The 9,765-nt window shown below is 33.6% G+C and overlaps 1 long non-coding RNA gene across 1 annotated transcript in view; it reads left to right on the forward strand.

Moving 5' to 3' along the window:
* Positions 1 to 6,780, forward strand: part of LOC137630106 (uncharacterized) — a 226,468-nt gene extending 219,688 nt beyond the window's left edge. Inside the window, exon 5 of the long non-coding RNA XR_011041658.1 lies at positions 6,671 to 6,780. This is a non-coding gene — a long non-coding RNA (uncharacterized lncRNA). The remainder of the gene's footprint in view (positions 1 to 6,670) is intronic.
* The last annotated feature ends 2,985 nt before the right edge of the window (positions 6,781 to 9,765 follow it).

Raw genomic sequence — 9,765 nt, forward strand, 5'->3', positions numbered from 1 at the left:
ACATCCTATGTCTTTAATTCACTCACAGATAAGCTGAATTTTAAGCCAAAATCTATCCCAAATGACTACCTTGTAATTGGAGAGTCAGTAAATAACTTCTGTCCTGCCGTTTACTGTTTCAGTTCTTTTGTCAGTTTGGGAACTGGTGGACTTAATTGGTAAATGGTTCTAGGTATGCAGACGTATATTTTTGCTCCTCAAATCGCCATGTATATTCCAAATTTATTCCTTTTTTCTGCTTGGGGGTACTAACGGGAATTTTAGTGATGCTTAGAAAGTGTTTATGAAGGAATTCTCAGACTCCCTGCTAGAACGTCATACGAGTATCTATAGAAATAATCTACATGTAACAAATAATTTGGCATCCATGATAAGACAAACTAAGTGAATTCTTATCACTGGAGCATGGATAGGCAGTAACCCTTTGTCCAAAATACATTAGACAGTGAAGTGAGCCATAATTGAAGTTGTGAGAAAGATAACAAACCAAAGTTTCTTTTTCCTAATGATGGAGCACTTTCAGTTTTTCATATCTTTAACTTCAATTCCATTTTATGCATTTCCTCTTAACAATGAATAGGGTAATCGTTATGATTATTATTTTTCATTACTGTTTTTTATAATTTATTGTTATTATTATTATTATTATTATTATTATTATTATTATTATTATTATTATTTTAACCTTGATTTATCTTTAAGGCCTTATACACAAATTACAAATCCAATTCAGAACAAAATACTATAATACAAAACTGGATAATTACGCAAACAGCAGAACAAACTACTTATTGAAGAAGGAGAATATGTATATTTCACAAACATTTCGGTTACCATATCTGCTGACTGGTTTAGTAGAGAAAAAACTTTAAAAAAAAGAGGCATTGTGTTTCTAATATATCTGTAAATTATTCTTTAATCTTCGACTTGTGGCACTTTATATTCATAAGAGCAATACTCATTGTACTAGTGCTACTATTATTTTGTTGTTGATTTTGTTATGATGTCGTCGTTGTTATTACATTTAAATCGCATGGAATGTAATGGTAGACGTCAAAGGTTCGCCAAAAGCATCGAACCCTTTGATACAGTCTTGGGTTACTAAGCCCAACGGAATCTTTCTGTTAGCTGGTTTAGTTTCAGCTGGTCTCAAAGGATTTTCAATTGTGTTTGGGTAATGATGAGTATCAAGGACATGTGTGGACATTTTCACTTGGACCAACCAACTACGATTGCGTGATCTCGAATTTTACTGATAGCGAAACCTAATATGGTAACTAAAAAAATTATTATTATTATTATTATTATTATTGTTGTTGTTGTTGTTGTTGTTGTTGTTGTTGTTGTTGTTGTTGTTGTTGTTGTTGTTGTTGTTATTATTATTATTATTTCCATGGTGTTTAGTAAGTAAAATCTTTGCTGTGTGACAGTTGGCTGCCTAACCATTGCACTGAGAACAATTTCCATTGATAATAGGCAGTACGTGATCAGATCTTTTCATATTTTGCATATTGATAGTCTATAGGTATTAGGTATACGTATAATATTTGAATGTATTTATTCAAACGTTGTTGAAGTTCATAAAATTGTATAAAAAGGAAGTCGTTGAGAGATAATACAATCAGCCTGACGCGAGGAATAGTACATGGCGATGCAGGAAGGTAGTTTGGACTGACAAACAATTAGCTGAAAGTTAAAATTATGTCTCATCGTCCCTACTCGGCCCAGTCACATAAGAAATTAAGAGGAAGAACTCGAACTTGGCCTGCACCGGGATTCAAGCTATAGTGCCCCCCCCCCCTCTCTCTCTCTCTCTCTCTCTCTCTCTCTCTCTCTCTCTCTCTGCACTGGTGAAGTTCTTTAGTTTAGGGAATTATGTATCTAGAGTTAATTTTGACCTGATACCAAATTTGATATAAGGCTCTGGTTGTCTCGTTGATAAAGTTAAAATAAGAATCTGGTAGTGTGGCTATGCCAAATCTTCATCACTAAATAACTTTGGTATGATACCCAGTAATGTTATGTTAACGTGTTTTATTATGTTACATCTTTGTTGTATGGATGTCCTGTATTTCCTTCACACCACCTGCTCAGTGACTTGATTTTTTTTTCTCTCTTTCTCTTCCTCCCCAGTGTTCTTTCATTATTCAAGCAATTTCTGTTCCAACATATTTATCATTGTCATCTCCATTTTTTCTTTTCTTCTCCCTCTCTTTTTGTTTGCTGATATGTATGTTATCATCATTGTTAAGCGTTAATTCTATTGTGATTTTGTTACCCAGACCTTAGAACTCTGTGTCAACCTGCTAATTGATGTTTATAATGTATCACTGTTATTATTGCATATCTCATCTTTTTTTTTTTACCGATGTCAAAAGTGTAAGATCACTATACCCTTATTGTAACCCTGTATATGGCTTTTGCTGAAATAAAGATTATTATTATTATTATTATTATTATTATTATTATGATTATTATTATTATTATTATTATTATTATTATTATTATTATTATTATTAGCAAGAGGAAGATTTCTCGCATTTATCGTGGAGAGGTTGAGGGTTTTTTATTAAAAAGAATGCTAAGCTGTTTGTGTCCGTCCCGTGTTGTTGTTTTTTTTTTTTCCCTCGAATCGTGAACCCAAGTTTGGGAATAGAATAAGAAACCACAATTTTTATGGAGAATTCGACCACATGTTCAATAGGGGGTAATGTTTAACCTTAAGGACTCTTCCAAAATGTATGAATAAATATAGTAGAGGGGAGGTCATTGTGATATATACACGTGTGTGTGTGTGTGTGTGTGTGTGCATGTATTTGTTAAAGACTTATGAACGCATGAAGTACAAGCCCTTTCAAATATTAAATATTTTTTAACGGCTTTGTGTTACGTAAATTATTTTTCCATGTGTTCATTCATTATTTACATAGTCAGATGTATGACATTTTTTCATTCTTTCAGGCGCAATATTTATAAGGAGTGTTAGGCTTTGTTGTAGGAATTATCTTTGTTTTTTAGATTACTTTTACCAGAAAGAATTTGCTTGCTGTTAATAGATAAATTGCAATAAATATTAAAAGAATAGGATATGTCCTCATCCCTTTGATCATGAAACGGAATCTGGATAAAATATTGATTTTGTGCTGGTTACAGAAGATTCTACATTACTATAGGGCTTTTTTGATTGAGCGCTGTTGAGATATGGATATGGATAATGTATTTTTTGGATATATTGTGTTTCGAATTGATATCTGTAGACAAATAGGACTCTGAGCTAAATTTTATATTTTATTATTTGCTGGATCGAATTCTCTTTAGATAAGATGTTTCTGTTTGGGAGGATGTGAAAGGCTTCATATGTTTTAATTACAGCAGAAAAGTTTATTTAGGTATTTTCTCTGTAAGGGTCAGTGCTGTCAGGCTCTTCAAGCGGTCTACTGTAGGATTTACGTTAGGATCTTTGTGTTCCTTCCAACCCTTTCTGCTCCTAATTTTAGCGCTCTACTTCATCTCTGCTTCCACTTCCTTCCCATTTGCAATTTTTTTTATTTTTTTTTATTTTACATCAAAGTAGTACTACAGGATTTTCCCATGGCATATGGGTGCTGAATGGTCTCCCCTGCTCGAGTACCGAGTAATAGGGTCCACATCCGTTTTATGCTGTTTAGTATGTAACCACAAATCCATGAAGACTTGTTGCTGTGCTTGCATTTAGTTCTTTATAATTCATTTTATTTCTTAAATATATATTTGTGTTTTCACTATCAAGTGATATACATTGAGTGGTGGATACATCGGACATTAATATAGCCCTTTTTTGTTAGATCTATCAAGGGTTTTCTATTTAGATTTTATCTTTGTTGTTTTATAATTCGAAAACACAAAAAATTTATATTACCATACCTTTCGATAATTTAATTTTTTGATGTTTTACCCATAGGCTGCTACTTCATTTAGTGCATTTTAAGTTATTTATGGCACCATATACGTCCTGTATTTGCACAGAGATCCTTGCAGGACCTCTTGTCGCATTTGCACAGTTTGTAAATAAAGTTATCTGTGTCCTGCATTATATTCAAGGTATCAAATCCACAATATTTAATATTTAGGGAGGAGAATTTTCAAATTCATCCTGTCCCACATACAACAGAAACAGACAAGCTTTATTATTTTGCTTGTTTTCACTAGCCTTTTTCAGTTTTATATACAACATTTCAACTTTTTTTCACCTAGTCGTATATACTCCTTGCATAGTTATTAGTATAGTATTCCCTTGCCCCACATATGCTCGCCGATGGAAGGGCGTCAAGAATAGGCTAATTTAACGAAAAGTAAACAATCATCTCGAGTGTGAATGGAAAAGTCAATAAACTGGAATTATAAATAGTTCACAATGAGAGAGAGAGAGAGAGAGAGAGAGAGAGACTCTGGACCTAATCATAGTGCGGAAGAGGTGCTCATTAAAAAATTAATAGTGTAGATCCCAACCTCACCCCCTCCTCCTCCTGCATTGAATTAGGTGCCATAAATGGGCTGTTAGCTATCAAAACACACAGTGGTGCCCCGGACAAATCTGTAGCATATTTGGAGAAGCTCGTCTATCAGTCGTCGCGCTGCTTGTTATCAGCAGTTTGTATTTATGGGTCTTGTTGCTTGCAGGAATGCAACGTGGGTTTTTTTAACATCATTCATGGCTTCTTAACGTCAATCAATTCAGTTCGGGTAGGATTGAAACATCATCCCAAGAATTACGTGTTGGGCCCAACAGTTTGGACGAGGTCTTGAAAGAAGAAGCAAAAACCTTAAGGATTTGTTTGATGTTACTTCTGACAATGAACCAAAAAATTAATATTCTAATTTATGTTGAATCAATGCTGCTAAAATTTTCACTATTGCAATGTGATATAGCATTTGTTGTTATTTTTAATTAAATAGTTGTTTAATTTATTTCAGTAAGATATCATTCATGGAATAGTTATTTTACAGTACGCTAAAACAAGCTTCGATACACCCAACAGTGCCAAGTACTTGGTAGTCACGCCCACCTTCTGGCACTCCTCAAGAATAAGTTGGCCACTTATTACCGGCAATCCATAAATGCACATTGTCCTCGGTCTGTAATTTTTGGGGCCAATAATGTGCACATGAGGTGATAACTTGTGGGCAATCTTCCCACGGGCGTCTAGGGTAAACATAGGCGGGGACAGATGTAGGCGGCCAACTGGCAGTTATGACGTATTATGACCCTCTCGCATACCGCGGCTTGGCCCGCTGTGACCTCTCCGTGACCCTACACCTGACCCCCTCAGTGCTATAGGGACTTATCCATGCGGTCACTGTCAATCTCTTGAGTGTTACTGGGCTATTCGTAATTATTATGAATCATGAAGCATATTGATTGCAAAAAGATTTTTTTTTTTTTAGTTTTTTTTTTCCGCGTTTAAACTTTGTTCTGTGTATTATGTGTAATTGTAGATTTTAGTTTCAAAATTGTTCTGTGTATTATGTGTAATTGTAGATTTTAGTTTCAAAATTGTTGTATTATATATTGCATGTATGTACGTATATGTTGTATACTTTATATTTTTGATATATAATCGTTTTTGTGTAATCTTCACAAGAAATTATCTACCTTAGAGAGAGAGAGAGAGAGAGAGAGAGAGAGAGAGAGAGAGAGAGAGAGAGAGAGAGAGAGAGAGAGAGAGAGAGAGAATCAATAACCAATAGAATTTGTTTACTCAACTGTTTCTTAATATCGAAATTTGATAGTTTAATAAAAGTGCAATTTCTGCGTAGTTGTTACATATGAAGCAAGACATTCATAACATGAATCATTTTATTGGTGGTGTGAGCAGTTAAATTTGTCCAATTAATTGCATACATTAATTTATCGTTATGGCAATAGTTCAAGAATTAATTTTATTTGATTTATTGCCTTAGATTATTATTATCCTCCTGGCTAGTACAGTGGTAATGTGTTCGCCTAGCATTCGCATGGCAGCAGATCGACTCCAGCCGGGACCGTGAGGTTAAGCTGTTTACTGGGGAGGATACTACCCTGGCTAGGCACCACAGTCGGGTTTTGGGATAGCCCGGCTGACAGTCTGGGGTGAGCATCTATTCTGATGATAGTGGAACTGAAAGCAGACACCTTTACCTTTTACCTTTTACCTTTATTATTATTATTATTATTATTATTATTATTATTATTATTATTATTATTATTATTATTATTATTATTATTATTATTACAAGCCTGGCATGCAATTTTTCATAGAAAAGGTGATGCTTCAATCCAAGGAGCGCAGATGCAAAATGGATGAATAAAGAATAAATTGTAAGGGATGAATAATAAGAAAAGGGTGAAATTAAACATATATAACTAAATTAGATAGAGAAATGAAATAGGTTATTAAACGAGGCTCATGTTAACCTGATCAACAGAAAGATTTTCACCGAGTTTGATCTTTAGAAGTTCTACAGAATCAACTTTGTCTTTCTGAAATAATGTTTCTATTAATTATTCCCTTGAAATAAAAAAAAAACTGAGGATAAAAATCCCATAATTGAAATCCAGGTATAGAATGATTAATAAAATGTATATGTTGTTACGAAAGTCTAGTACATCAAATTACAATCTTAATTTAATTAAATTTCTCTTTTATTTCAGGTTATCTCGTGATTTATCCTAAGATCCTCAGAATACATCTATCGATAGAATGCCAATGATTGATAATCAGGAACATTTTAAAACAAAACAGGGCAACTCCATATCAAAGGTTAGTTTTGATTGACATTTATTTAGTATGATTGATTTATTGACGTTTTTTATATTCAACTGCAAAAGGTATATTTTTGGTTTTATGTCGCAAAAAAGTTTCAAATGTTTGTAAAACGGTATATACAGCCATTTTGTTTTATCGTAAAAAGCGCAATATTTTGTGTGAACAATAGATTTGTAACTGATACCGAAGTATCCCACTTTTTATGTCATTAGATTATTGATGAAAATGGCAATATGTTCTTTTTATTTATGATTAACTTAAACTGGACATCTTTTCTATAATCCTCGTAGAATTTGGTAACAAACCTGTTAAACATAACTGACGAATGGCAAAATTACATCCGTTTCGAAGTTAACAAAAGTTGAAATAACAACACCAGCAGAAAGATAGATTTACACAGTTAGATAGTGGTAGGTTTGAGAGAGAGAGAGAGAGAGAGAGAGAGAGAGAGAGAGAGAGAGAGAGAGAGAGAGAGAGAGAGAGAGAGAGTCCAAATTCATAAGTGCAACCAATCTCTTAACTAGTATGAATTCAAGTCTCCTCATTCTTGACATAACAATAATTAGATATTTCCTTAAAATTAAACGGATAGTGTAAAATACTTCAATATTTGCTCGAATCTCTTATACATTACAAAAGTTTTAAAGTGACCTAATGGTCTGTGTTAACACCTGCCATATACTTCTACCGCTTTGGAATAATATTGCGCATTTCGTCATCATTTTATGCCATAATTAAATTTGAATTATTCAATAAAGGCGTATCCTTACATAACAAAGAAAGTAACTAATATGAAAACATTCTCATGAGCAAATACACTAAAGAATCAAACCCGCTATTTAAACCACTAGCGACATATGGCAACGATGTGACGTAAGCGTTCGGTGTAATGTGTCATAAGAGGTCGCAAGAGGTCACGAAGGAGGGGCATAGGTCACATTCCAGGGTTCTCTCTTAGCGAGGGGACGCTGACCGAGGGGAAACAGGTTCACGACCCCTTACCCTCGGTTACAGGGGGACATCTAACATCAGTTGATCCGACAGTTTAATAAAACTTTTTTTTTTTATCATTTTTGAGACTTCAGTTATATTTATGAATAGGGACAGAGTTCACCTGATCTTCATGCTGGGTAAGTATGAAGATATTAATGAAAGTAAGATGAATGCCTAATGTCTAATCTGTTTGGAAATACAACTAAGAATTCAAGATAGAATTCATACGTTCGTACATCAATAACGACGCCGTAACCTCTCAATGGGCAGTTTGTTCTGACTGACTTGCTCGAACATATCTGTTTTTAGTAAGATGAAAGTTTTTTAAGCTGATAGGAAAGAGGAGTGAAAGAAGAATGAGGGCAGTCAGCTAGCTAGCCATGGTAGTGAATAGTTTTTAAATTTAAGTATTAGTAAGAGTAATGTAAAGTGTGGTTTAACCACAATTTTATTTATATAAAGGTACATTTTTCCTGTTGTGGTCTTAAAGTTAATGTAATACAACAATTTCTATTTTTTATGGTATTTTTGGATATTGGCCTAGTATTTGTTGATGTTGAATTTGATCCTTGTGAATTCTGCAAAATGGGAGAGTTGGAGAGACCTGGAGCTTTGTAGTGAGGCTTGTAGTCCTCTTGTTGTTTGATGCTGTGTCCAATTAAATTTCTTACATCTGATGGAGGAATTGGTGGGTTTGAGTCCGAGTTAGGTTCATTATGTTTTATTAATTTGCAGTTATGACTTGAATTTGCTTTTTGTAGTGTTTTTACTTTTGTTAGTTTATTTACAGCTTTGCTCTTGTTCAAATGCTTGAGAAGTTATTTCTGAATTTGGTGATATTTTACTGTACTTTGAAAGTTTCAACTTTTGACTCATATGTGAATGTTTCAATGTTTTACAGTTAAACATTACTTTAGGAAAAAAATATTGGCTATTCATTCATAAAATAAATGTATCGTAATATTTCATGGTTGCTGATTTTTCTCATGGACGCTGCAAGCGTGATTATAAAAATTTGAAATCCTGTTCAAAGCTTAGCTTTAGATCCGTCTTCATCGGCCATGTAGAATATCCTCCCCGGCCCAAACGCCCTACATACGGCCCAAATTCATGAAGTGTGAAGTGAACCTTGGTAAGGGACGACTCGGTAAATAATAAATCTCTCCAATTATGAACATGATTTATTTCGCTCTGATAACAAGCGAAATTCTGCCATGGCATATTTAACGTCATGAAAGTCGGGGCATCATGTTTGGCTCAGCCGTAACTCCAATGACATTTAGATGGAGGAAGAATGATCGTAAATAACAAGCATAATATGTGCGTCTGGGTGGTAATTAAGTGGAGGTAGTCCCCCAGGTATTTTAACAAGCTGTTATGTGCTCTTGCTTGAAGAAGGGGGTTAGTTTATGAATCTCTTCGTCGGTTGATACGGAAAGGTGATGTTACCCGTATGGTTATTCATTAACGAAAGGAATAATACAAAATTATGGTATTTTATAGTTGACACCCTCCGTTTTTTATTCATCTTAGCATCTCTGTTTATATATATATATATATATATATATATATATATATATATATATATATATATATATATATATATATATATATATATATATATATATAAAATGATAATAATAATAATTTTTATTTCAGTAAAAGCCATATACAGAATTACAATAGGGGTACAGTGATCTTACATTTTTGACATCAGTAAAAAAAAAAAAATGAGATATGCAATAATATCAGTTATATATTACAAACATCAATTAGCAGGTTGACCGCAGAGTTCTAAGGTCTAGGTAAAAAATCATAATGGCATTAACGCTTAATGATGATGATAACATGCATATCAGCAAACAAAAAGAGAGGGAGAAAAAAAATGGCGATGACAATGATAATTATGTTGGAACAAAAATTGCTTGAATAATGATAGAACTCTGGGAAAAAAAAATCTAGTCACTGAGCAGGTGGTGTGAAGGAA

The sequence above is a fragment of the Palaemon carinicauda genome, chromosome 38 (assembly GCF_036898095.1).
Source record: "Palaemon carinicauda isolate YSFRI2023 chromosome 38, ASM3689809v2, whole genome shotgun sequence".
Classification (NCBI taxonomy): Eukaryota; Metazoa; Arthropoda; class Malacostraca; order Decapoda; family Palaemonidae; genus Palaemon; species Palaemon carinicauda.